The sequence below is a fragment of the Lutra lutra genome, chromosome 6 (genome assembly GCF_902655055.1).
Source record: "Lutra lutra chromosome 6, mLutLut1.2, whole genome shotgun sequence".
Lineage (NCBI taxonomy): Eukaryota > Metazoa > Chordata > Mammalia > Carnivora > Mustelidae > Lutra > Lutra lutra.
The window spans coordinates 64,874,489-64,901,450 of record NC_062283.1 but is presented as its reverse complement, the minus strand read 5'-3'; the positions used below and the strand labels follow the sequence as shown (position 1 = coordinate 64,901,450).

The following is a 26,962-nucleotide window of genomic DNA, read 5'->3' as shown; positions in this document are numbered from 1 at the left end:
CAAATACAGACATTGGAGGTGTGTGAGGCCAAGAATGTCTCTAGCAACATGGTAAAGCCAGCTCACCCCCCTCCCCCCACTGTCCCCACCACCCTCTCAGCCCACTCCAGCCCAGGGATCACAGCATGTGACAGCCTGAATCGTAGACAAGAGTGCGGGCTCAAGAGTCATGCCACTGGGTCTCAAATCTAAGCTCTGCCTTCTTCTTACCCGTATGAACTCGGTCAAGCTATTTGACTTCTCTGGGCCTGTTTCCTCACCTCTAAAATGAACATGGAGCAGTGCCCACCCCAAAGAATTAACGTGGGGATAAAACAGGTCCACAAAGCTTACATTAGAATAATGTCGGGCCCACCATAAGCATTCAGTACCCAGAAGCCCTTATCCTGATGGTATGATATCATATCATTCAATCCAACGTGACCTGGTCATTCCATTAGCCTCTCTGAGCCCAATTTCCCCACCTTTAGGTGCTGATAGTTCTGCTTCCCCTACTTCCTCACCGTCCTGGGGTCCAAAGTAGATAAACATGGTCGCAAGCCGAGCTTGAAAAACTATCAAGGGCTGTTGTCTATGGGGAAGGGATGAACAGAATATATACTCTCAGAAATATCGGGTAATATAAACATAATACTAGCAGGTTATGATAAATGTAAGATAATACTCTGCATTAAAAACCTAGTAGAGAGAGAGACAAGACAGATGGAGGAAGAGGAGGAGAGACAGAGAGAGCCCGAGCGAGACAGGGACGGCGAGTGAAGCCTGAGCTTGAAGAGCAGGGAATCAATGTTGTACTGTAATTTAAAAACCAATATACAGTAAATAGCAGCCCGGCACCACGGAGCAGCTACGTGGCAGGGTGGACGGCCTGAGATTACTCACACCCCAAGCTGGGCCAGTCACCAGCTCCCGCCCCCTCCCCTGTAAGTCAGGATCCACCGCTCCCTCCCTCAGATTTTATCCTGTAGCTGTCGGTTCCTGCCTCCCAATTATGAGCCATATTTACACGGCACAAGATTGATGGCGCCAGTGGGTCCCACAGACCTGGAAATGAGGCTGGGGCCTGGGTTTGTCTCCTGGAAAGAGGGGGTCTGGGGTGGGGCTTTGGTTGCAGGCAGCCAGATTTTATGGCAGGAGCAGGAGAACCTCCTCGCAGGATTTGTGGCAGGAGAAGCCAACTGAGGCCCGGGCCACAGTTAGCTTCCAACTCCTGCTCTCCCGCCGGGGGTTCTTAGCCTCTTCTGGCCTTCACTGCCTCCCTGACTCACTGCCTTCCTGACTCCTCGTGGCCACACACCTACTCTCCACCGGCATCCCATGTCCCACCCTAGACACTGACCCCATCATCTATTCCCATACCCCAACTTACCCAGAGCTCCCGAAACCCCAGCTCATAAGCATTCCTCTGGGCCTGGTTTCTCCCCACTGGAAGTCTTCATTCCTTCTTCTGTGTCCTGGCTCAAGGCTCATTTTCCTGCCCCAGATGCTTTTCCAGCTCCATCAAACCAAAGGATCCAAGAGATCCTTCTTCCCACTACTGGGATGGGCCCTAGGATATGGGTGTTGGAGGCTGGAGGGCAGCAATCACGGCCCAGGGGGATGTCTCTCTCTGGCCTTCTACTTGCATATAGACCAGGCTGAATGAAGGGTCTCCTTCTTGACAGACATTCCCCTTGTCCCGGTTCCACAGCCCTCTTAGGACCCCAAGAACAGCCCACCTCCATCCCCATCCCAGGGCATTCATAACAGTTTCAAAAAGGTCCAAATAAATACATGTTGTGACCCTGCCACTAATTCCCATCCCCTGATGTACTATGTTGCATAGATGCAACCCACCTTCCCCTCTGCCATGCTGTGTAGACCCAGTCTGGGCAGGGAGACCTGGAACACGACAGAAACTAGCACCCCCCCCACACACACACACATTGTGCCTCCCTTCCCAACAATCTGATCCCAGCATCAAAAAGGACCAGGGAGGAGGTCCAGTTCTGAGCCCATCTGTCATCTTTACCCAAACCCTCCAAACCAAATTCCCCTAACCGCTCAGCTAAACATAGTGTGGCTGTGAAGTAATATGGAAACCCCACTGGACCAGCAACCACTCTGGTAACCTCTGTGCCTCAGTTTCCCCTCATGCAATATGGATATAATCATAACATCAGTCTTGCCTGCCGGGTAGAGTTGTCAGGAGGGAAACAATGGGATATGTGAGAGTATTATGAAATTTCCCAAGTTGCCATAGAATATAAGGGGTGCTTATTTGAAAACAATATCAATTAAGTTGATCTACAGTGTTCTTCTCTGCACCTAGGGAAATGCCATTATTATACCCACTATGAATAACTACATCTCATGCTTACATAGTGTTCACTGTGTGCTGGGCACTGCTCCAAGCACTCTACATATAGTAGTCCATTATATTTTCCTAACAACCCCATGTGATGGGTGCTATTATTATCCCTATTTTGCAGATGAGGAAACCGAGGGACAGAGAGAAGAACCAGCTTGAGTTCACACAACCAGGAAAACAAGACAGAGTGTAAACTCTAGGAATGGGGGGCCCAAGCGCACACATAGTCCCTACATAAGAAGACTGCTGCGTCCCCATGGTTTAATGTCTGAGTGTCCCCACATAATGTGCCATGTTAATCTGCCGCATCTTCCTCTTTGACGAAAGCTGCCCCAGGACAAGTAGCAGGCCTTTCCCCATTAGAGAAGGCTTCTCAAGGGTCAGGAACCTGCCCAGCTTACTTGGAACCCCCGTGTGCTCCTCCCTGCCAGTAGGCAACGCCCAGGTTCTTGCCCTTCGAAGGCTGGGCCACCATCCTCCCCGCAGTGTGATGGTCCGCACCTGTAATGTGCTTAGAAGCCATGACTGGACAGAGGGCCTGGGATTTATGTCTATTCTAAGGTCTCTCCTCACTTCCCCTTCTCGCCAGCTCAGCCCCGGTGACGCAGATAACCAGGCCAGGAGGAAGATTACATGGTTCCTCCAGGGTCAGCTGCCCCTAAATGGGGACCACAACCCCTAAATCTCCTCATCCAGTCAGTTTGCATTTGGGTGAGACGGTAAGATGTCAGCTTAGTAATGGGGTGGAGGAAGGCTCTGGGAAATCAGCGTGAGACCCTGTTTTATCTTATCTTATCTTTTTTTTTCCCAGTGTGAGAACATTTCTTAAGTGGTCTTCATCCCCACCACCATCACCACCACCACCATGGTCTGCAGGTATGTAGATCACGTGTGACCTTCAGCCAAGTCCTGCACCAAGACACACGCACACATAGGTGGTGGGAATGCAGGTGTGGGAAGTCAGGCATGGGAAAGCAGGTGAGGGAAGGCACGAGAAAGAAGCCAGACTGGGCCCCCGCCCCCCACTTCTACCAAGTACTGGAGGTCACAGGCAGGGCTGGAAAATGTACAGGTGGTGGACGTGAGGGGGCTGCGTGTGCATGCGGGCTGGAGAGGTGACTCATCTCCGCAGCACCTGGCCTGTCGGGCGGCACACAGTAGGCGTTCAGTAGCTGCTTGCAGAACTGCACTGAAATCTGTGAGGACTGCCAACCAGCCAGCCACGAGAGGACTGGGTGATGGAGCAAGGGCTGGTTCGCCAGATGTTAAACTACCAGGCTCTCCTGACCTGAGGGCTCGCAGGGGTTAGAGAGGGCATGCTGGAATAAGCTAAAGGAAGCCTTGCTCCCAGGCCAGGCAGCAAATTCCAGAACCTACAACCTCAGGAGCACAAAAATGCAAGCAAATTGGGGCCCTGGTGATGATCAGTCCCAGTCCTCTCCTGCGCCCTATCCATCTCCGTGGAAAGGAGGTGGATTGGGGTTGGGGTTCCCATGGGGTTGATTGAGGACAGCACATTCCATTGCTGAACCAAAGCTTCTAAGAGCGACTGATAGGCAGGAAGGAAACCAAACAGCCATGTGAGTGCACAGTCATCCCAGGGCGAGTTCCATCACCCCATGCATGCATCTCCTGGGACCCAGTTTCCCATGGTTGCCTCAGGGACATAGAGAGCCTCCTGTTTCCCAGGGATGTTCTACAGCATGCCCAGTGACCTGTGGGAGCCCACCGTGGCAGTTCTGTTGTGATTGTGAACTTTTGCATGGCATCTGAAGTCTGGCTTCTCATACAGCTGTGGTCTTCCTCATCCGAGTGTAGCTCCTCGTCCAAATGCAGAGGAGGGCAAAACAGGCGCTGCCCAGCTCAGAGACACATAAGAACTACAGGAGACCAGGCACAGAAATGTTCTTTGTCAGGTGGCCAGTGCTCTGCAAGGGCTAGATGGCATGCGTCCATGTCTTTGAAGGAGAACTGACAGCAGCAGACAAAGGGAGCGTGTGCTAGTGTGTGTGTGTGTGTGTGTGTGTGTGTGTGTGTGTGTATACGTGGGTAAGAGTATGTGAATGTATGTGAGCCTGTATGGATATGTGCCTGTGCAGGTGTGTGGTATGTGCACATGTGTATGAAGATGTAAGTATGAGAGTGTGTATGTGTGCGTGCACGTGTTTACACATGTGTGGGGGGAGTGTGTATATGCGTGTGAATGTGACGGTGTGCAGATGTGTGAGTATGTGAGAGCGTGCATATATGCAAGTCTGCTTGTGGGAGTGTGTGCACATGTATAACTGCACGTGTGAGTATGCAGGAGTGTGTGTGTGTGTGTGTGTGTGTGTGTGTGTGTGTGCACATGCGTGCACGGGCTGGAGTGAGGGAGGAAGGAGACACTGGCATTTACATTGTAGCCCTGGGATCCTGGTTATTCAAAACTGAACTCAGTAACCTAGTAATGGGATTTGGGGCAGGTTTGCAGCAGAGGGCATCAAGCTGAAGGAAACATTGGGTCAGCACTGCCTGGGGGTGCAGAATGAGAAGGAAGCTGGAGGACAAGTCACTTCTGGGGCTCTGGGGCCTGGGGGGCTCAGCCAAGGTACATTTCCTCAGGCAGATTCAGGGACTTATAAATCAAAGGATCAAACACCTGAACTGAAGGGACTTGAGGAGCCTTTGGCCCCACTGCACAGGCGAGAACAGAAAGGGAGATGGGCTACCCAAGTCACTGCACGAGATTCTGGAAGAGCTGAATGGAGAAAACTCATTCGAGGCTCCCCTGCACAGCAGGGAGTCCACCACTACCAGCCCTGGTGATTGTACTGTAAGAGGACCTCTAACCTTTAACCTCATGACCCCAGGTCACCAGCCTGCTTTTCTGCCCCAGCAGGACCTATGTGGATGTAACTATGGTTTCATTAAGGGGGAGAGGGCAATGAATCAAGGTAGAAACTTGGCCCACCCCAAAATCTTCAATACCTTTTTCAAATGGCAGGACCTCATCTCACAGCCCTTGTTAGGAATTTCCAGGGGTTTCCAGGAGCTCAGAGAGTCAAACATGCCTTTACCCTCATTGCCATCATCCCGGAGGCTCCCACATCTCTCTCTTGTCAGACTCTGAGACCCAAGCTCGAGCCTGAGCTGAGCTCACTCCCCAAGCTCCTCCAAGTCCTACAGGCTGAGTGACCATATATCACTCATTTGGGGGACCAGGAAGGGTTAAATCTAATAGCAAGAGACCTAGTTTACAGCTACAGTTGGCCCTGGAACTAACGGCCCCGAATCTCCACACAGTTGGAAATCAATGTATAGCTTCTGACTGCCTCAGAAACGCAATTACAAATAACCTGCTGTTGACCAGAGCCTTACTGATACCATGGCTGGTGAACATGTATTTGTGTGTTATCTGCACTTATATACTGTATTCTTGCATTAAAGCTAAAGAAAAGAAAATGTAAGTAAGAAAATCATAAGAGAAAATACGTTTTCAGTACCATACCGTGTTCCAAAAAAAAATCCACATGTAAGTGGACCTATACCGTTCAAGTCCATTTTGTTCAAGGGTCTATTGTCAAAAGTAAGAGCCTCCACAGTCTCAACTGGGAACCCAAGTGAATCCCCTACCTCAGTTTTATTTGACTCAAGCTGCCTTAATAGGGCACCAGATGAGGAATCGCAGGTGAGAAGGACCCCACTAGCTTTGGGGAAGGGAATAGGGAGTGAGTATTCAAGAAGGGGAGATGGGAGGACCAAACTGATATTAGGGCCCTGAGTTTGGACAAGAAGGAAGACCACTCAGTGCTGGCCTAGGTAAAAGTGGGGCAGGTGACGGGATGGGTTGGGGTATCTGACCCAGAGGAAGGGGGCCTAAGAGAGACTCGGTGTCCTGCTTCTCACCGTGATTGTGTCTGAGCAGACTGACTGGCACTCAGCTCCTGCCAGTGCAGGGACAAATACTAGACATGCCCATAATAAATGCATTGAACTCTAAAGAGCCCAACTTTGGGATTTTGCAGTCTCTCGTGTTCCAGCGCTGCCCTGTTAACACAGGACTGCTTCAAGAATTCCCAGCGTCTACGGCAGACAATCCCATGTAGGTTGATAAATTACAAGAGCTCAGTTTAGTTACTTAATCCGGCTTGACACGGTTTAAAACCTAAGTCCCATCTCTCGAGTCTCGGTCTGTCCCTCAGGCTGGTCTGGTCCCCATTATCCTCGCCCTTAGAGGTATTCAAGAAAGAAGGCCCAGATCTGTTCACACCCAGGGTGGCCTGGCCCTGAGTTGCTCGGAAACCAGGCCACATATAGTGTCATATCTCCTCTCCAGGACCCCCAACCCTCTAAACATCCTGCAGCTACAATGCAAGGAAATCACCTGGAAAAAAGTAAAGACTGATAGATGAGGACAAGTAGAGGCAATGTCGCTCCTTAAAATTGTTTGCTGCATTTGAACTCAATGGTTTAACAAGCCAGTGACCCAGCACACGGCTGTCTCTGCTCTTTGCCTTCTTACTTCTTGTCCTTCAGCCCTCTGTTCAAAGACCAGCCTTGGGTTTGGGGGCAGTGCATCCAACCCCGCCCCCACTTCCCTTCTTGACAAAATGAAGATACCTATTCAGGAGGTCCAGAATGGGATGGGGTTTGCGTTGCTAACCTGCTCCCCAGAGATGCTGATGCTGCTGGCCCATGGACCACCCATGGGGAAGTGACCCATCACATTGAATCTGTCCTCCTCACCATCTCCTGGATTTTCCCAGCTTTGTTATAACCCACTTTTTTTCTAATCCTGGTCTGTTAGCCCTGAAGCATGCATTCTCATTGGGGACAACAGCGCCCCCAAGGGGGCAAAAATTTGTTCTTGGGAGGGGTGAAAAAAAATCTTACTTTTGGTATATGAGGCACAGAGACACCTGCAGATATACATAAACAGATATGTACATAAACAGATATGCACTATACCTATGGTATTAAAATCCATCCTGGGGTGCAATTAGGTGCAAATACTGTCTAAGAAGGCTCCTTGGAGAGGGTCGCAGTGAAAAGAAGGTCTAGAAACATCGGCCTAAGGAAAATGCCTTCTTCCTACTCCAGTGCCAACCTTCATCGATGCCCGCCCGATTACAAAAGTAAATTGTGTCCCTTCCTAGCTGCCTGCCACCGATGCCACCCAAATGTCTGGCCCACATGCCCTTCTTCTGCAGGTTCTGAACCCTCCCTTTTCCCAAAAGGCATAGCCCCCACCTGGCTGGCCTGTGGCCTTATTGGTTAACCCTAGTCCCACATGAAACTGATACTTTAGAGGCTACCTTCCATGCCCTCATCCCTAAGAAGTGGTACATTTAACATTTTATTTACTTGGCTTCAATAAGGAAGGGGTCACAAACATAACCCTGAGCACTAACTGTATTATTCGCTGCATCAAGTGCTTTCACACGTGCTGTAAGCATTAGCATCCTGACTCATCAGTAAGGAAATGAGGCCCCAAGGAGTAGAGATGTGCCCCTCACTCAAGTCATACACCCAGCAGAGCTGGGTTCCCAGACCCTCTGTCTGGTGTTCACTCCACTGTCCCGTCTTCTGTCCTACCCACAAGGACAGTGTTGCCTAGTTGAAGGGAGCTAACAAACTGGTGGGAGTGAGCGGGCAGGGCAGACAGACATGTGCACAGGCAAGGCTGGGCTCCCAGGGTCTGCAATGGGGCTCTGAAGTCAGCCTCCCCAGGAGGCCAGCAGAATTTGGAGAGGGACAGGCCCATGGGGCCCCCTGTTCCTCACCTGCAGGACAAGGCGTCCCAAAGGACTTAAGTGTGTGAATTAGCTTTGAAATCAGACAGACATGAGAGTCGAGTGACTGTTCTGTCCTGTATTAGTGACCCGGTGGGTCCCAACTTCCCTGAACCGCAGTGTTCTCATCTGGAAGGTAGGGTAGCAATAAGGGCAAATTCACAGAACTGGGAGAATTCAATGAGATCATAATGTGAAGGGCTTAGCAATGTGCCTGGCACATAATAAGCAACTAAGAAATTGTTCCAAGGAGCCGGGCCTGACCAGCCTCAGGAATTTCTCAGAATATCCATTCTGCTTGTTCAGTACCCCAACCTTGAAATCTCCCAAATCCCCAGTAACCTCTAAGTATTTAAGAGAAAACAAAATTTGTCTTGTATGGACTTCTATGGGCTTTTGCTCTTCCTGAAATCCTTATCTCCCCCCAAGGAGCCCTCCTGACTGCCTTCACTCTGAGCAGGCTGGACACGACTACTCTCCCTGGTCCCCATCTTTGTACCTGAAGGCTTGCTCCCTGAAAATACCTCTTCTTAGACATTATGGTGAGAGCTCCTCCTCCACTCCTATTCCGGTTGGTTCATTAGTCAGACCCTGCTAAATACATACTAGGTCTGAACCTCTCTCCCCAGCTCGGTGTGCCCCCTAACTCCACAGATGGGACCCAGGTCCAAGCTTGGGTCCCGCAGAGACCCAGCAGGAGTCATGCCCATTCAATGGGTCTGGACCCTATACCATCCTGTTGAGGCCACTCTTGGGCAGCAAGAGGCAGAGGCAGAGAAGAGAAGGCAGTGGCCAGGTTTGGGGAGAAATTTCACACTCAAGCCTCAGACTGGGAAGGGTGACGAATGACACTTGTAAACCACAGAGGCTGTGCTTCCTGAGCAACTGCGCATGACTGTAAAAGTCTGAAGCAAACAAGAAAGAGAGGGAGGCAGGTGCCACAACCCCAGAGGTGAAATTTGCTTTCCGAATACCAATTCCCAAAGTTTTCTGGAGGGCTTCCTGAAGTCTTTCAATGATCAGTTTACCCGTGAAGGCATCAAACCCTCCTGAGAGCTAAGTGGGTGGGGAAAGCTAGAGGTGTTACCCTCCTGTCTCTGAGGGGCCTTTCCCCCTCCAACAAAACACTCCTCCAGATCTGAGCAGGGATTTGGGGAGCACTGAGACAAATAGGGGATTATAAAACATCTGTGCGGCATGTGCTCTTATTTCCTTTCATCCAAGGAGAACACAGAGGCTCCAGGGATCAACCAACAAAAATGTGGCAGAGCCAGAATTTGAACCCAGGCCCTCCAAGTATAGGTCCGATTCCAGAATATGCTGACTCTAACCCTTCAAATAAGCTGGACCCTAAAACACCAATGACGTTAAGAAAAATCACAAAACACCCAAATTGTTGCTTTAGTTGGAGAGTCCATTTCCACTTGGCTATCTCTGATGGGTACTCTGCTATCATCTCTGCTTTCAGTCTGGAGGCCTCCCCCATCAGAATGGGAATGCCCCAGATGCCAATGATGGTGCTCCTCTCCACCCTGGCCAGGGGACTTTCTGAAAGGAGGAGAGGCTCTCCTCACCCACCTGGCTGGAGAGACTCAACGACCCTGACACTTGGGGGCAGGGAAACCCTGGATCCTTGGTTGCGCAGCTGAGACAAGAAAGCGGATTAACACTCCAGCCAAACCAGAGCTTGGGTGGCCAAAAACCTGCCAAGGTTCTCCAGTGGCGCCACCTACCTCATCTGCATTTCCCACCCCATCTCCTCCTCAGTCTAGCCTCCTGGGAAGCTCTGTGCTCACTTTCTCTGAGGCCGTACTCCCCAGCTTCTCAGACCAGGGCCGGGGCAAGGAAGTGGTACCTCAGAGAAGCAGGGAGCCTGAGCCCCAGCAGCCGCCCTGCGGGCACCCTGTCCAGGCGACCAGGAGCTGCAGCGGGAGCCGACCTCCCAGAGGAGCACTCCAGAGGCTGAGACTGAAATGCCAAGCTGGCTGTTTGTATTCCCCAGAGCGAGGGCAGGAAGATAAGTAACGATATTCCTGAGCAGGAATTAGACCAGAAGCTCTAAATTGAGGGCTGGGCAAGGGGACTGAGTAGATGCATGTGAGGAACCGGAGGAGAGGGACAGACAGAACTCTGCATCCCAGCCAGAGTCAGAAGAGAAAGACGACATCCCAGCGTCAGCAGAAGGGGCCAGGGCAGCTGGTGTGGTCCGCGGAGGCTGACAGCTCCAAGACGAGGCCCTCATGAGAGCTTCCTACGGAGTCCTCCCTGCGCAATCCTGACCCCCTTCAGCCTCCAAAGTACCCCACACCAAGTCCCAAGCTGGCTGGGCTCCCCGGTGTGTGACTGTATGGAGCCAAGGGCGCAACCCCAGGACTAAGGGACCCACACTCCCAGTCTCCCCTACCTCGAGTCCTCCACCTCAGCCTCCCCATCATTAGTTCTAAACTGCACCCCCACTGCACAGACAGCAGCCCACCCAGAACCTTCCGCCCTGGTCCCTGCAACTTCACAGCTCAGAGCCTGGCAGTTTCCTCCCTAGCCTTGCTCCTCCCCAGCCGCGGGGGTCTGTTTCCTGAAGCAGCCAGCGCCCTCCCCCAGCCCCACAAGACCAATCAGCCCATTGCAGCCACAGCGCCCCCCCCATACACACACACACACACACACACACACACACACACCATTGTGGCAAGCCAGGGGGTCAGCATCTATAGCCATGCCTAGGACTCCAGCTCCCTCTCCCCACCAAGTGTCCCTCTGTCTGTCTGTCTATCTGACTGTGGTGTCTGTGATTCTCAGTGTGCACTTGGTGTCGGCCTGGTTCAGTCCCTCTGCAGTCTCCACTCAGGCTCACTCCTCATTCTTTCTCAGGCTCTGGCTTTCAGGGGCTTGGTCTCCCTCGAACTTGCTGCCTATGTCCTTTGTACTGGGGTGACAGGAAGAGAAGCAGGACACCTCCTTGTCATTGCCTTGGGGTCTGTGCAGAGCACAACACCCCGGACCTCAGATCAGTCCATCCCTCTTCCTCCTCCCTGCCCAGGCCAACCTTTTAGAACCAGGGCAGGGCTAGGTGGGAGATAGACCTACCAACCAGGCATGGCTAATGCCAGTTTCCATATTGCTTCATCATGCCATTCAGATGCCCCAAGCTGCACACACACAATCCCCCTGATCTCCCTGCCTTCTGCCTGAGGCCAGGACAGGGCCCAGAGCCTGCCCTACCTGCCTCCCCAAACTGCAATGATGCCTGCCTTCCCTCCATCAGCGCTGAATCAACCCCTTCGCACCCAGCACTACCCCACCCCACCCAGCCCACAGAGCGCAGGGAGCCCTGGCGTCCGACCCAGCCCCCAGCAATAGCTCAAGCCAGGCCTCGCGTGTGGGGAGATGCAACAGAGTGGTCTGGCGGCAAAGTTCTCCTGCTGCTTTCAACGTTGCGGTACACCTGAGGCTCCCGTCTCTCCCTCCTGCTTGCCGGCCTCACACGGACCCACTCTTCTCGTTCCTCGCCAGAGTTTCACCCCCACTCCAGGGGAAAAAAGAAAGGAAAGGAAACCTCCCGCGATAAGGATGGGCGAAAAGAGAAGGTGCCCGCAGGAGTACCCGGGTGAGGGAGTGCTCGAGTGAAAAAGAAAGGGATGCAAAGTTCCCGGTTCCCTCCGGCTCATTCAGCCCCGCGCCAAGCTCCCGCAAACACACAGATCGCAGAGAAGCGGCGGCGGCGACCACTCACCTGGGCGAGGCAGCATCTATCCCCGGCTGGGAGGCTCCGAGGCCGGCTCCGCGGGGCGCCCGGGCTCCCCGGCTCGGCCACGCATCCTTCCCCGCCCGAGACAGGCTCGAGCTAAGCTCTCCGGCTCCGGCGAACGCAGGCAGATGGTGGCCTCGGACGTCCACGCGGGTAGAGCCCTGAGCGGCTTATTCTATTATATCCATGGCATTTAGCGAAAAGAAGGGAGGAAAAAGCACAACTTGTTCTCTTCTCTTCCAGATTAAAAAACAAAAAACAAAAACAAAAACGATAATCCCCCCTAGGAAGACGCAGGTAGGATTCTCCAGATCGAAGAACCCTGGGCATTCCCAGGGACCTCGGGCATCTTGGAATGTGGGGTGTCTTCAAGTTCAGACGAGCCAGCCGGGTTGTGCGTGTGTGAGTGTGTGTGTGTCTCAGCGAGAGCGAGCCAGGCACTCACACCCACACGCACACACACAAACACACTCCCCCGCACTCCCCGCGTGCACACCGCCCCCCGCGCGCGCGCACACGCGCGCACCCGGACACACACACACGCACAGCGATCACACGCGCAGATCCGGGAGGGAGCCTGGCTGGCTGCGGAGGCAGCGCGGGGCCGACGGTGGAGAAAGCCCAGCGGCCGGAGGCGCCCGGGAACCCCGAGCAGTGCGCACCGTCCCCGCTGAGCTCGCCGGCGCGGCAGCCCCCAGTGGCGGCCGGCGGAGCTGCAGGAGCCGGGCCCGCCGCCCAGCGCACCCCCTTCAGCGCCGACCTACACCGCCGCCGAAACCGGAGGGATTCGCGGTCCCCTCGTGGGTGGCGCGGAGACGGCGAAAGCCGGCCAGCCGGCCCCGCGCAGAGGGCCGGAGGGGCGGCGGGCGGGTCGCGAGCCGCGGAAGCCGGGAGGGCGGGCTCCGCGACCCAGCGGCGCGGGCAGCCCCTGCGCAAGGCGAGCCGGGCCGCCGGGGCTGCGCCGCTGCGGCCGGGGCCGGTGCTGCCGCCTCACGTGCGGAGCGCGCCGTGCAGCCTTCAGCCCGCCGCCTGCAGGACGAAAACCCGCCGCGTCGGCCCCGCGCTGGTGGGTGGGGGCTGGGAGGATCGCGCCCACCCAGCCCAGGTCCCAGCCCCGAGTCCCGCATCCTGGCGAGGGACCCGTGAAAAATGAGCGCCGGGAACACACACACACATAGACTTTCCGTGAGTATCACGAGGATCCGTGAGGTGTGCAGTGGCGCCAGCTGTTCGCACAGCACCTTTGCAACTCTTTTCCTTGCCTGATCCTCCCAGCAACCCTCATCAGACACAGGAGGGAACTGAGGGCCGGAAGAGTAAAGCGACTTGTCCACGGCACGTGGCAGGTAGTCCCTACTCCAAGCCAACTGTGGGCTTAGCATCAGAAGGTCTGGGTCTGGCCAGGGTGTCATCTTCCTTTGGCTATCCTCTTTGCGCACTAGAATCAGCAACCAGTTCCTGGGAAGGCTGGACTGGGTTCTCCTTTACTGGGCTTCCCAAGAGGGACTTGTACCTGTCCCACTGAAGGAAATGAAAATTTGAGATTCCTGCTGGTACTCTAGCTGGTAAATCCAGAGGCAGGGAAAATGTCTCAATCTATCTCTTATTTCCTAATGGTTAGCACCTCCCCAGCACCGTCCCAAATACCCACGGGGAGGCACATGTGGCCTGCGGATGTGTCTCTGCAGCCCAGGATTGGCTCAGCTGGAAAAATTTGTAATAGAAGACCCTGCCTCTTACCTGTCTATGCTCACAGGTGAGTGCATACTGACAGAAGCCCAGGCACCTAGACCCCATGTCCTGGGCACCCTCTACATGGGCATCCAGGGAAACTGCCAGGTCAGCCTACTGCAAATTCTAAAAAACAGGCCCTTCCTGACAGGGATTCTGGAAAGCTTGGGGAGATGGGGGAGGGGTGCATGACCAGGATCAAAGTCAAGGTATATCAGAGTGTGCTGGCTTAAAAACAAGAAAGTCAGGAACAGGGGGTGGAGATACAGGAGGAGAAAAGAAAGGAGAAGGAGCGGAAGGAGGAGGTACTTAGAAGGAGGTAGGGGATAGAAGGGAGAAGTGAAGCAAGGAGGATGGGAAAGGGTGAGATCAGCATGGCCGGTATTTGTTTTCCTTGCTTACCTGTGGTTTTGCATGCCATAGGTGGGGGTTTCCGGGGAGGGGGTTAGGAGTGGAAGGAGGAACTATACCTCAGGCTCAAGGCTCTAAATTCCCCCAAGAGAAGGGGCAGAAGACTAGGTTATCTCCATACCCTACAGTTACCCATGAAAGAACCAAAAATCTAGCGGCAGGGATAGGACCAGGCTGGCACCAGAGAAAGATGGAGCTGCTCTGGGAAACCAAAAAAGCATTAGGATGATGTGGAGAGGCCAGGCACCCAGGGATGGGGGATGGATGCCCCAATTCCTGCTCCAAAGTGAACCCAATGCCTCATCAAAAAGTTTTCCCAGCTCAGAGAAGGAAATGGATATACCATGAAGAGCCAGGACCTGGATCATTTATTTTCTTTTTTTAAAAAATGCATATGCATGAGATTTATTTAAATGAACGGTTCATTTCTTGCACTTTGGGTAATTCTGAGGACAACTGGTTTATTTTTCGAATCCTCACCTAGCCACTGAGCATGGGGCTAGCAGTCAGGTGGCCTAGATGCTCAGGATGGCTTTGTACTAACAAGCAATGTGACAATCCCTTCCCATTGGAGGGGTTGGACTGTGTTCTCTCTGAGGGCCCGCCCAGCTCTAGGAACTCCCACCCCCAGTGATCTTGGCATTTGAATCAGGGTGGGGACCCAGATGTACCTTGGGATGCCAAGAGAAAGCCAATCTACCATCACCATTCACAGTGGAAAACCCCCAGAAGATAACCCGAAATTCAATAATGAAAAGCTGAATGATGGTGGATTTTTTGATTGCTTGAACAAACCCACTAGGGCTGGGGAGGGGTACTGCTGTGCCAACGACTGGGTGCTTTTATGAACTGCTGACCACAGAGGAGAGCCTGTGCTTCCCAAAGGGGTGCATATGGCCTGGGTAGAGGTGCAGGAACAAGGAGGAGAGCAAGCTGCTACACAAGCCATTCTAATGATGGGCATTTGGATTCTTCAAAATGTCACATTTTCACCCTTCTAAATAACCCTGTAATGGACATCTTTGAGCTTAACTCTCCACCCACATTCTTGTGTCTCTGCTTGCACTAGATTCCTGGAAGTAGAACTACTGTGCCAAAGGACATGTATATATCTCAGGAACTTGGTCCATACTTCTCTGTTTCAGTTTGAAAGTTGAGGCCCCAAAATGCAGGGCAGACAAATGATTTCCCGGAGAGCACTCAGCAGGTACTTAAGGATATTTTCACACACCCTTTCTCTATGTCTCTATGTAGCAGAGGGTGACTGTGCCTTGAGCCTCACACCATATACCTGGGCCATGCTGTACCCTTGGATATAGCTTTAATACTCCAACCTGAATTTAACCCATGGTCCCCCTGCCCCCAGCCATGACTCATCTCCCCCTGCTCTCCTGGGCACTTGTGACCAGCCTCACCTTATTGTCTGCATCCCTTGGCTTTCTGGTTGGACTTCAGGCACCAACCCCACACCCCCCCAGCACCTTTCTGGGCACATAGCTGGCTCCCAATACCCCCTTGCTGGGTAGGATCACAGCTTCCACTCAGAAGATGTCTCAGGATGGTCTGGGGTGGGGAGACCTCCAGTATGAGGAAGAGAACACCAAGTTGGCCTGGCCCTTCCTAACCAATAGAAGGACCCCTGTGCAAAGAACTATAGGGGTCTATCTTTTCTCTATCCACCAAATGTGAAAAAGAAAAGAAACAGGTATAAGTAGCAGTGAGGGATTCAGATTAGATGGTAGGACAGAGGCATTTGCCTGAGCCTATGGAGTCACAGGGTAGGGACTGTGGAGCTGGCTCTATAAAAGAGGTGTGGTCTGTAATCCCAAGAATGCACTAGATGCTTCTCAGAGTCTCCCATTGCGTGTTGTGGCCTAAAGAGTGACTTTGTGGCCCAGGGAAATAAGACAGATACTGAGGCACAGACTCATAAAGCCTTGGGATCTCCCTCCACTGAGTCTAGTGTAAGGGCTGGAAGTGGGGAGCCACTCCTAAATTCTTACCACCCTATTCACTCTGCCTCCCCCAGGACCAACAGCCAGCCTGACCCCAGCTTATCCCACTGGCCTTGTGAACTAGGACAAATGCATCTTCAGAACCTGAGGCCCAACCCCTACCCAGGAGTGTACTTTCTGGAGAGGAAGGTCCAGTGTCTTTTAATCCTGCAGTACCCTCTACCCCTCCTCCCTTCCCAAGTGCTGGAGTAAGAAGCAGCCCAAATAAATCCCTATTAGTATGCATATGTATTCCCAAATTCCTTAACAGCATGACTAACACCACCTACAGCCATTAGCTCGAGTATGTTTTCTAAATCCAGTTTACTTTTCATCAGCAAGCCCTCTGTTTACTCCTCCCCTTCCCCAGGTCCCATGAGCTCCCTTCACAGCCTCACCCTCTTACCCCAGCATCAGATCTGGGGCTGGGTGCCTGATGCATCAACAGGTCAGAGGATCCTGAGACATTATATTCAATCAACAGAGACAGAAACGTCTCTCTGAGTATCTCGATGCACCACCCAACCCTCCCCTAAATACTGTATGTAGGGAGAAGGGAGGGAAGGAGAAGGCAGTCTCTTCCCGGAGAGAAAGGACACAAACCAACCCTGGCAGGGTGCCTCGCAGTCTATAAAGAGAGTTCCCAAATGCTACCTCACTTGTTCCTCACAACAATCGCATGAAATACATCATCATCCCCATTTTACCAACAAAGACTCTAAGTCCTATATAGATAACATGATGGCTCCAAGAGTTTGAAGCTCTGAATGGATGACCCTGGATTTCAGACCAAATCATCTGCCTCCACGTCCCCAACGCCTTCCTGTATACAGAGTGGCGCCTCTGAGACTGGCCTGGATGCTACTCCAGAGGGGCATGTTGTCTGGTACAGCCCGAGGTGCGGTAGGCATCTGGCGAAGGGAAGGAAGGCTAAGGCAACCAGGAACAGCTCAGTGCAGATTCTGCAGCCAGGGAGAACCACCCTGGCAAATCCAGAGTTAAGAGACCCTGGGCTTGTGGGATAGAGTGGGAGAAAGAGCACCAGGGGGAAGAGAGTGGAACTGGATTCTGGTTCTTTAGTGCGATCTTGCTCAGCTCTTCCTTTCTCTGGGTCTCAGCTTCTCTATCTCTAAAATGGGAGAGTTAGGGCTAAATGATCTCTAGGATCCGATGAAGAACAAAAAATTAAATAGTCATCCAGAGTGGAACTTGAGGTGTCTTGGCTCAATGGACAGTTGACAATAGACCAATGCTGTTGACTTCTCTGGGTTTGCCTCCTGCCAGCAACCCCCAAATCCTAAGGGTGGTATCGAAGCAGAAACTCTGTGGGCTGTGGCAAGTGCCCAAGGGGACCTGGGAAGGATCAGGACCCTTAGCTCCACCTAGGCACTTGCCCCAGCCTTCCCAGTACTTCCTCAGACCACCTTGCACTCCCAGCCCCATCTCCCCTCTTGCCATCATGACAGCAGGCTTGTCAGGCAGCACGTATGGCACGCTATGTGCCAGGCACTCCTCTTTTCCCTGGAGAGTGGTTAATTTATTTAAGTCTCACAAAATCCCATGGGGTATATACTGTTATTATCCCATTGTACAGATAGGTAAACCATGGCACAGAGAGGCTGAGTAAATTTCTAGGTCAGAGAGTTGGTGGGGGATGGGGTGGGGGGAGCCAGCATCCTAACTGTGACACTGAAACTCCAGAGCTTATGCTAGAAGTGACTGGTTATAAAATAAAAACTTGTTTCAGAAGAATCAGGGTAAGGAAAAATTGCCATCCCAAGCTTCCAAATGGACAGGGCAGACCTCCTGCTTTCACACCAGAGGTTAGTGCCTCTCCCTGCTTTCTTTTGTATTGTTTGGAGCATGTAGTCATAAGTACGAGGTTTGTTTTATAATCCATTCAACTGTGGAAGCATAGCTATTGTCATTTATGTCCCTGACTTAGCATCCTTCACCCAAGAGATTTATCGCAGCAGGAATTGACTGACTACAAAATTCTTTCCATTCCTTAATCAAGACCTTGGCTTTTCTTTCAAAGGGACTTGGAGAGCAGAGCAGAAACAGACCCATTCCTGGTCCCAAGCAGGACAACAACTCAACTTCCTCTAATAACACTGCCTTTGTAGGTTTCATGTGAAAAGTACATGAAACGATTAAAGGAAAGAATAGTTGTGGTCCCATCCTACGTTCTGATAGAGCTGACCATCTCTGTCTTCAAACGGCTATAAAGGAATGGGGTAAAAGTGAAAAGTTTGGGAAAATTCTCAATATCCAGAATAAAGAGATCACTTGCAAGCAAGGAAATCAGATAAGACTTCAAGGAGACATTGACATTTGAGTGAAGGATGATGGCATTTTTTGGTGGGTTAAGGAGATGAGAGAAACTGGCAGTCTAGGTGGGGGTAACATTAGAGGTGAAGGCAGGGAGGAAGGGCAGTAAAGTGAGTATGGGAAGTTTTCTGGTGTGTCCAAAGCAACAGCAGAAGGCAAGGTGGTAAGAAATGTGGATTCTGGATATAGACTCTTGATTTAAATTCAAATCCCCAACCTGTAGGGGAAGTTACTTTAGCCTAGTTGCTGAGCTTCTCTGTGGTTCCGTTTCTTCAGCAGTAAAGTGAGATTAATAACAATGACAATGTCATAAACTGGATGAGAGGATTAAATGACATAAATGACTTTGGAATATAAGAGCGACACATACTAAATTTCTAAGTGTTGGTTGTTGTTATTACTATAATTATTTTATAAAAGGATAGCAGGAGGAGGAGCAGACTGGGCTACCAGTGCTTGAACATGAAGGTAATGGGTCTGGGTTCCTTTATTCAGACAACTGGACACTGTAGTGTTTTGAACAGATCCATGTAAATGTTTGGTGGTTGAACTGAAGAGGGAAGGATCTGAACAACAGAAGTGCATTTATACATGTATCAAAATAGTCCAGGAAGAGGGAAAAGAGGTCACATCGAAGGATATCTTAAATAACAATAAAAGAGGTTGAATGTCAGAAGTAGAGTGGACCAGACCCCAGAAGGGACAAATTGTGGGGTCTGAGGGGAAAGAGGATCGCGGTTAAAGCCCACTTCATGTTATGAAGGCCTACTCAACTGGGAGAGTGGTTGGTGTCCTTGAGAGATACTAGGAAGATGGGAGAAAGTGAGAGGTGGGGAATGATGAGTTCCATACTGGATGTTTGGTGTTTGGGAGCTTAGGGAACCTAGGGCCTCTTGCCTGGGATAAATTTTGATAAATGGGTTTGGAAGAAATAGTCAGAGGTAGAATAGAATTGAAGGTCATGGGAGTGGAGCAAATCCCCAGGGAAGAAAGTGTAGAGTGAGAGGGAGGTGAGGGTTAGGAACATACACTTATTCAGCTTTATTCCATGTGACATCCTACACTACCCATCTTACACATATTACCCATGATCCTCTTTGCAAAGAAGTGTTAGACCCATATTTTGGATGAGGAGTCTGAAACTCAACTAGATTAAGTAGCTTGTCCAAGGTCACCCTGTTAGAGAAGCCAGGCAAAGAAATAGAAAAGCAGCTCACAAAGGGATAGAAGAACACATTACTATCATGGGAATCAAGGAGGGGGAGGGACTGAGAGTTTTGCTTCTGAATGTCGCCATGCCAAGGCTCACATAGAAAATGATATTTGTATGCCACATGGAGGGTAAACAGAGAAGCTGTTCTTTGGACAGAGGTGGGGGCAGTGTTTTGCCCTCAGATCCCCACCTGGTCCTGCATGTGGCTATTCCCAGTACCATAGCAATCAATATCTCAGTACAGCAGTAGGCATGGTGATACTGAAAATTTCTAACAACTGGTACATACAAGTACCAACCAAGAAGAGCAGAAGCCCCCAGCCATACAAGATATAGTTCTGCCTCATTGTTACATAATGGTGAGGTCTGTCTTGGGATCCTAGACTAGGGCCTTTGGCAGCCAGGTAGGGGAAAGGGGACTCTGGCAGTGGCTCGGAAATATTTCCATATTTTAATCACCCATCTGGTTGAATGGTGCATCGCAGGCCTGACTGTGACCAATATCTAGCACACCCATGTGCTATGATGCACCAGCTAGGACCACTGGCTCAGAATTTGGTTACATGGTGTATTTGACCTGGCAAAGGATTAGGTCTATGACGATGGTAACTAGTAAAGCAGAGCTCATATTTCGCGATTCAGGGGTCATTGGTGGCCTTTAAGAGAGCAATTTCTACAGTGTTATGGGTATGGAAACCAGATTGCTAGTGGTTGGGACTGAGTGGGAGGTGAGGAAGTAGAGGCGGTGAGCATATAATACTTTTTCGAGAAGTTTAGCTGTGAAAGGAGGGTGGAAGGTGGGATGGAAGCTCAGGAGAAATCAGAATGGAGGAAAGACTTTCTTGGGGGTGGGAAACACTTGGGTGTAAGCCAGAGTGAAGCAGCCGGTGAGAGAGAAAGCAAGAAGAGATCTTTCTGGGGGAAGGGAGGGGCAGGAAGGGTTCAGGCATGAACCCTAGAAAGAGAAAGGGGTCCTTCTGCAGAGACCAGAGGAAATAAACAAAGGAAAAAGAGATTCTGAGGTGGAGAGAAGTGATATGTGGTCTTGATCTTGTTAAGTTGCATGGTACAGAGAGAGGAAGTGGGACTTGAGGGGAGAAGGTCGTTGGAGCAGCCCCTTGGGGATGAAACTGGCATTTGGCCAGAGGATGAATATGGGTATTTCAGGCAGAAGTGAAGCCCATTGTTTTTACTTTGCTATGGTGAGAAACTCAAGGAGGGCATGGGACTTTGCTCTGCAATTTATCAGTCTGGAAACAACGGAAAGAACCAGCATGTATGTGCTCTAGGATTTGGGATAGTCAGGAGGGAGTGGAGATGTATTGACAATGCAGTACAGTTGGAGTCCTTGTGAAAGGCGGATTGTGGGGTCCTGGGTAAACAGTCTAGTGAGGACAGAGGGGGGCATGGGGTAGGCTTGCTTTGAAGAGGAAACTGGGGTTCAACAGACTTGGAGGGACAGATAAAAGAATAACTGCCTGGGGCCAGAGCAAAGGAGAATACACACTTCCAGGTTTTTAAGATTGTGCTGAATGTTGCCTGTTGGCAAGTGACCGTACCCGCTCTTTCCTACTCCCCCTTGTACCACAGGGGTCTGGACACACAAAACTCATTCCCAAGACTCCCTTTCTAGCTGGATTCTGCATAGGGTCTACTGATGGGACACACTCCAGTGAGCTTAGAAGACACGAAGAAGGAGGAAGCTATTTCTGCTTCTCGTGGCAGCACTGTCAGGGACGTGGGCTCAGGGATTCTGCCCAGTGTTAGTGGTGGTTCTGCTATGTCACCACCATGTCAGAGAATCCAGGACCCTGGCATCTGGAGCATGACACTTTCCCCTTTTTATTCTTTCAGCTCTGTGAGCAGTAATGCCTTCTTGAAGCTATCAATCTTTTTTTTTTTTCTTTTTAAAATCCAACCAACACCTTTGCTACACATGCCCTGTATCAAACCCCCCTCTGTTTGAAATACCTACGGTGATTTCTGTTTTCCAGATGACATGGTTTTACCTGCTAGAAAGCCCAGGATGTAATGTGACATGTGGATGAATGAAGTGAGGAGATGAAGGAGATGAAGGCCTTGAGACGGGGAGTATAGAGGTCAAATAACTGAGATATCAGTTAAGAATCTGTAATTGAAATAAGATAAGAATCTGTAACTGAGGCTAGGGAGGAACTCTCACACCTTTCTCCAAGCTCTGGATTTTATTGGGATATTAGGAGATTCCTCCAACATGCCTTCCCAGCTTTCTCTCAACCCGAGAGCACTCTCTTTCTATCCAGCTCCCCAAGTTACTTTCCTTCTCTGTACTTCCGTGGGGTCCACCAGTGCATCAAACTGTGATATGTTTGTCATCCACTCTCCCTCCCCAACTAGGTTCCCTTCCTAGTTTCCCCACCTACACAAACCCCCAGGAATGTATTTTGCCCCCAGGTTTTTTGACAGTTTTGTTCCTTCTTAAGAGTATTTTTTTTTTAATCTGAAGACCATGGGTGATTCTAAGGAGAACTAGGACCCACCTGAAACTGGATAGCCAATTTCACATGTAGATGTGCACGGTCATTTTCCCCTTGAGAGAGGCTATTTTGTCTATCACACTTTCAAAGGTATCCTTGTTCCCTTCACCTTGGGTGTGGTTCTAGTGAGAGGGAAATAACAGTCACCCATGAGTCTTAGGAACTTCATTGGTTTAAGGTCACTAACACTTTCCGTGACCTTGAAAAAAGTCACTTTTACTCTCTGGGCCTCAGTTTTTCATCTGTAAAATAGAAAAAAATAATTTCTGCCTTTCTGGATTATTGTAAGGATTAGAAACACTATAAAAGCCAGCACAGCGCCTGCTAGGGTTGAATTTTCATGCAAGGTAGCTGTTGGTATTGTACTGGTTTGGGTTCCTCCAGAAAAAGACTTTTAGATAGGGGTTTGAGTACAAGTATTTGATTTGGGAGGTGACCCAGAAAATGTCAGTAGGCGAGTCAAGAGTGAAGAAAGGGAAAAGAACCCAATAAAGGGTGCATCATCAAGCAAGTATTTTCAGTTGGAGCTCATTCCCCTGGGAATCTGTGGGCTACAGTAGGAAAGCACACTCTGAATTGTCCCCTTCAGGGCTGAGGAAGTGGAGTATTTAGCCACCTACTTGCCATTTATCATTGGCCGAGGGCTTTCAGGGACATTAAGTCTCCAGTACAACTAACTCCCTTGGCCAGGAAAAAAACCTTCAGACATAAAGTCTCAGATGTTCATAGTAGCACTGAGTTGTGTAAAGGTGAATGTTCAAGTGATAAGAGCAGGGCAGTGATGGTGACTGACACAGTGAGTAATAGGAAGCCTTCCCCTATCCCCACAATCAGCATTGACAGATTGCCCACTTTCTGTCTCATCAGCCCTTAGCTTGTCCTCTTTGCTCTGTGCTGAACTAGCTTTGCAATGTCCTGTACACAAACACCTGTCCCTCCAAGAAGACTGGGAGCTCTCTGAAGGCAGGAATTGTACCACATGCTCATACCCTGATAACCAGATTTGACATAATGGCTGATACAAAATGAAAATATCTGGTACACATTTATAATGAATTAACTGCCCTTGGAAAGGCACTTTGGAGTTTCTGATGACCCCCCTCCCTGTCAAAAGGATGCCACCATTAGGCATTCCACACACAGGGTAGGAGATTTATGTCCCCTCCTGTTCTTGTGGCAGGTGCCTTTATCACAGCGTGTATGGTTCCTGAATCATTTGCCAAGGGATTCATGTCTCAATATTATAATCTCCAAAGCGGTGATATTAGAAATTCAATTTTAAAAAGGAACTGTTTAGGATGTCAGCACGTTATGATAATTATCTGGGAGGATTTCCTACCCCCCCCCCCCCCCCCCCCGCTGTTCTTGAACTGCACTGGTAAGCTCTTTTTTCACCTCAATACAAAGAATGGGGAGAATATGGACTATTTATGTGTATGTCCCCCACCCCCACCCTCATCCTCATCTCCCATCCCCATATTGCCAACACATGGAGAGCGGTACGCTGTTCCCCGGAGCACACGCCTGAATAAGCCTGATTGCTTTCCTGTATTTCTTTATAAAACTTTAAATATTCATCGCGCCATCAAATTAAATGGGATTCTTTGGCTGTCATTCTTTTCAACACACTGAGTTCTTTTCTCAGGTACTTGTCCTACCACCATTTGAAGCCTCTGGAGACTCGGCATTTATCTAACATTATTCCCTATAAGCTGGGCTCCCAGTCAAGTGAGAAGGATGCTAATGAAATAGAAGGGTGGGCTTGTTGCTGAGGCCAGGAAATGGGGGGGGGGGGAGGTTAGAGGACAGCAAAGAAAGTCCAGCTGGTTTCTCCTAATTCAAAAGAAAAGGTTTGAGGATGAAAGGCCCAGACAGAAGGAGACACAATGGAGTGGGTCAAAGGTGAAATGGAAACCACCCAACGGGTCCATTTCAGCCTTCCTTCTTCTGTCTTCACCAAGTTTTAAGGGCAGAGTTCAGGATTTCAATATTCCTGGGCCAGACACAGAGCTGGGTAGATGACATTTTGAAGGCCCTTCTAGCCCCTCAAGTCATTAAATTTCTTTGTCCAGCAGTGACAGAAGCTTAACAAGAAAGGGCCAATGGGACTCTCCAGGAGAAATTGAGGGGGGGAAACGTGAATATGCAAATCCAGCTGAATATTATGTACAGCGTTGTGTTAAATTTCAATGCAATACATTATATTTTAATCTACTTCTTCTGCTTGTGTGGTCCCTTAACAGGGGAATCGATCAGCCAGCAGTTAGCTTATGTGCCAGGGCCCGGGTCGCCATCTCCACGCTGTAGCCATTTATAACCTTCCTGAATTTGGAAAACGCTTGGCGAGAGGAGCCCCGCGCTGCGGCTGTGGCGGGCTCCGCGCGCTGCCGGGGGGGGGGGGGGGGGGGGGGGGGGGGGGGGGCGGGGCAGGGGGCACTGCGGGCGGGCACTGCTGCAGTCCGCACTGCAGGGCCTCCCACCAGTCCTGTAACTCACCGCCCTGCCAGACGCGGGAGTTCGCCCAGCTGCAGGCCGGCGTGCTTCAGGAGCACGGGGTGCTGGACAGCGCGCTGCGTGCTGAGGCCCGTGTTCGGATGTCTCTGAGGAATCGCATCACCTGGACCACGCAGATGGCGGTGGGGGCCATGGGAGAAATCTGTGTGACATTTCCCCAGCAGAAGTACCAGGTGGCAGCGTGGAGTTGGGTAAGGCCAATCTCCTCACCGGGACTCAACGTTTTTTTCATTTGTAAGGTGTGGATTTGTTCCGGATGCCGTCAAAAGACCCTCAGTGCACTAGTCTCCTAGGAATCAGTTGCTCCTAAATGCAATAGATAAATGCCTGTAGAGCAGCAGTTCTTGGGCCTGGCTGGCCAGCAGTATCACCTGTGGAGGGAGAGACAATGCATATTCTCAGGCCCAACTGTGGAGTTCTGATTCAGGGACAGCACTAGAGGAGTGTGTATTTTTAGTATGCATCCTGGTTGACTCTCCCCAATTAGTCAGAGGAGTTTGAGAAATATTGTAGTGGAACTCCTCTCTGATTTTTTTATTTGCCCTCACATACTGTGCCCTCATCTGGGCAACACACGCACACAGACACATGCACCAGCCACCAGCATCCCTGTGCACAAATGACTTACTTATTCCCCCAATTTTCAAAGCATTCATTACATTCCAGCGGACCTTCGTTTTCTCCAAGATAAGCAATCTATAAGAGAAGGCAGTTGCTCTCAGAGAGGTCTCACAGACAGGCAGACAGCTAACTGTAATACAGAGCGATAAGGGCCCCAGTAAGTGTGTGTGGCTGAGTGCCGCCAAAACACAGATGTGTAGGCTCATGCTGTGTGCTCATACAATGGGGCAGATGGCTGTCACCCTTGGGCAGGGTGTCACTCTCGTGGGCCTGCTGCACGAGGGTTTTTCATGCACAGTTACCTCAGTATCATGGACAGCTCTCCATCTGTGTGGTACATAGCATGCAGCCAAGTAGAGTGGTAATTGCTCTGCTCATTCATCATGGAATATCAGGGGACCCCTTACTTGCTGAAAGAGCTCCCTCCACCTAGTCCTCTGCACCAAAACTGTTCTGTTTATCCCCTTCTCCTCTTTGCCTTCTTCCCTTTCCAGAGCTCTTTCTCTCTCCCTCCCTAGCCACCTGTCTCCACTTTTGTGCCTCTCCACCCCCAACAGGGAGTCTCTTTCCCTCCTAACTCCATTTCTTGTCCCTAGCTGCCAGATGCCATTTAGGCTGAGGGTGGTTTATAATTGCAGCAAGTGAGGGAGCTCCTGGAAGAGATGTAGTATCACAACACATGGTGAAGATGGGATGACATTTGACTTCAGCACAGTGACACTTGGGCTAGCTTGGTGCTGAGGTGGTAGGATTGGCAAAGCAGGCCTCAGGTAAAAATCAAAGTCCCTAGCAGCAACTGCAGCCAAACTGGCTCAGCACTGGTCACAGTTCCCTCTTGCCCAGAGGTCTACACACAAGACTCCTTCATTCCTTGGTGAATACTGAATCTTTCCCTCCTCCACCCCTATTTGACTTGCCTTCTCTTCTTTGTCCATCCATCAGTTGGTATCCCATTATTGCTCTTTTTTTTTTCTGTTTTCATGAATATGATGCTTTAGACATCCATCCTCATTTTGTACACTTCTGAATGCCCAAATACTTCCCTTTTATCCAGTAGGTCATTCTGATGAACAGCTTCTTCTAGGTCCTTCCATACAAGCTACCAATTCTTCAGGGTCCATACAAGTCCATGCATGTGTTAGAAGGCTCAAGAATCCCTTATCCCTACTCTGACAACTTTTTAATCAAACAAAATGATTGTGCTACTCCTCTACATAAACCTGATTCCTGAGGGGTCAGTTTTCACCAATGATGGCCATGTTTTTTTGTGATACAACTTTTGCCTCCATTAAGTAAGTTCTAGAATGAATATTTCTGTGGAAGTTCTAAGTGAAATTTCTGATGTAAGCCCTACACACGAACATCAGGGTTCCCCCAGTTTCCCCCATATCATGAGTCATATTTTACTTTTCTCCTGGGACTGTCCTGGACCATGTTTCCCAACTTTGTTGATTCCTTCTCCTTGTGTCTAAGCTCTGTTTCCCTTATCAGCTCATCTGGTTTTATGTCTGATGCTTCAAAGCAGAAGTCTTATCTAGAGCCAAGAATATATGTCTCACAGAACTTAGTGTACTTCTTTTACCTCTAAGTCCCGCTGTTGTGTCCCACCATTACACTGATTGCCTCCTTGGATATAGAAGCTAGTTCAGATTCAGCTCCTGTTCCCAAGTCCTCTTCCTATGTTGTAACATGGACTGTTGGACATTCTACCGGAAAAAAAAAATAGATGTATTCTCCTCAGTTACCCCAGCCCCAGCCCAACCCT

At 50.4% G+C, this 26,962-nt stretch overlaps 1 protein-coding gene across 1 annotated transcript in view; it reads right to left on the bottom strand.

The window, feature by feature from the left end:
* LRFN2 (leucine rich repeat and fibronectin type III domain containing 2) overlaps window positions 1–12,333 on the bottom strand; it is a 169,815-nt gene extending 157,482 nt beyond the window's left edge. Inside the window, exon 1 of the mRNA XM_047731920.1 lies at window positions 11,852–12,333. The gene's annotated coding sequence lies outside the window, so the exon portion shown is untranslated. The remainder of the gene's footprint in view (window positions 1–11,851) is intronic.
* Between the last annotated feature and the right edge of the window lie 14,629 nt (window positions 12,334–26,962).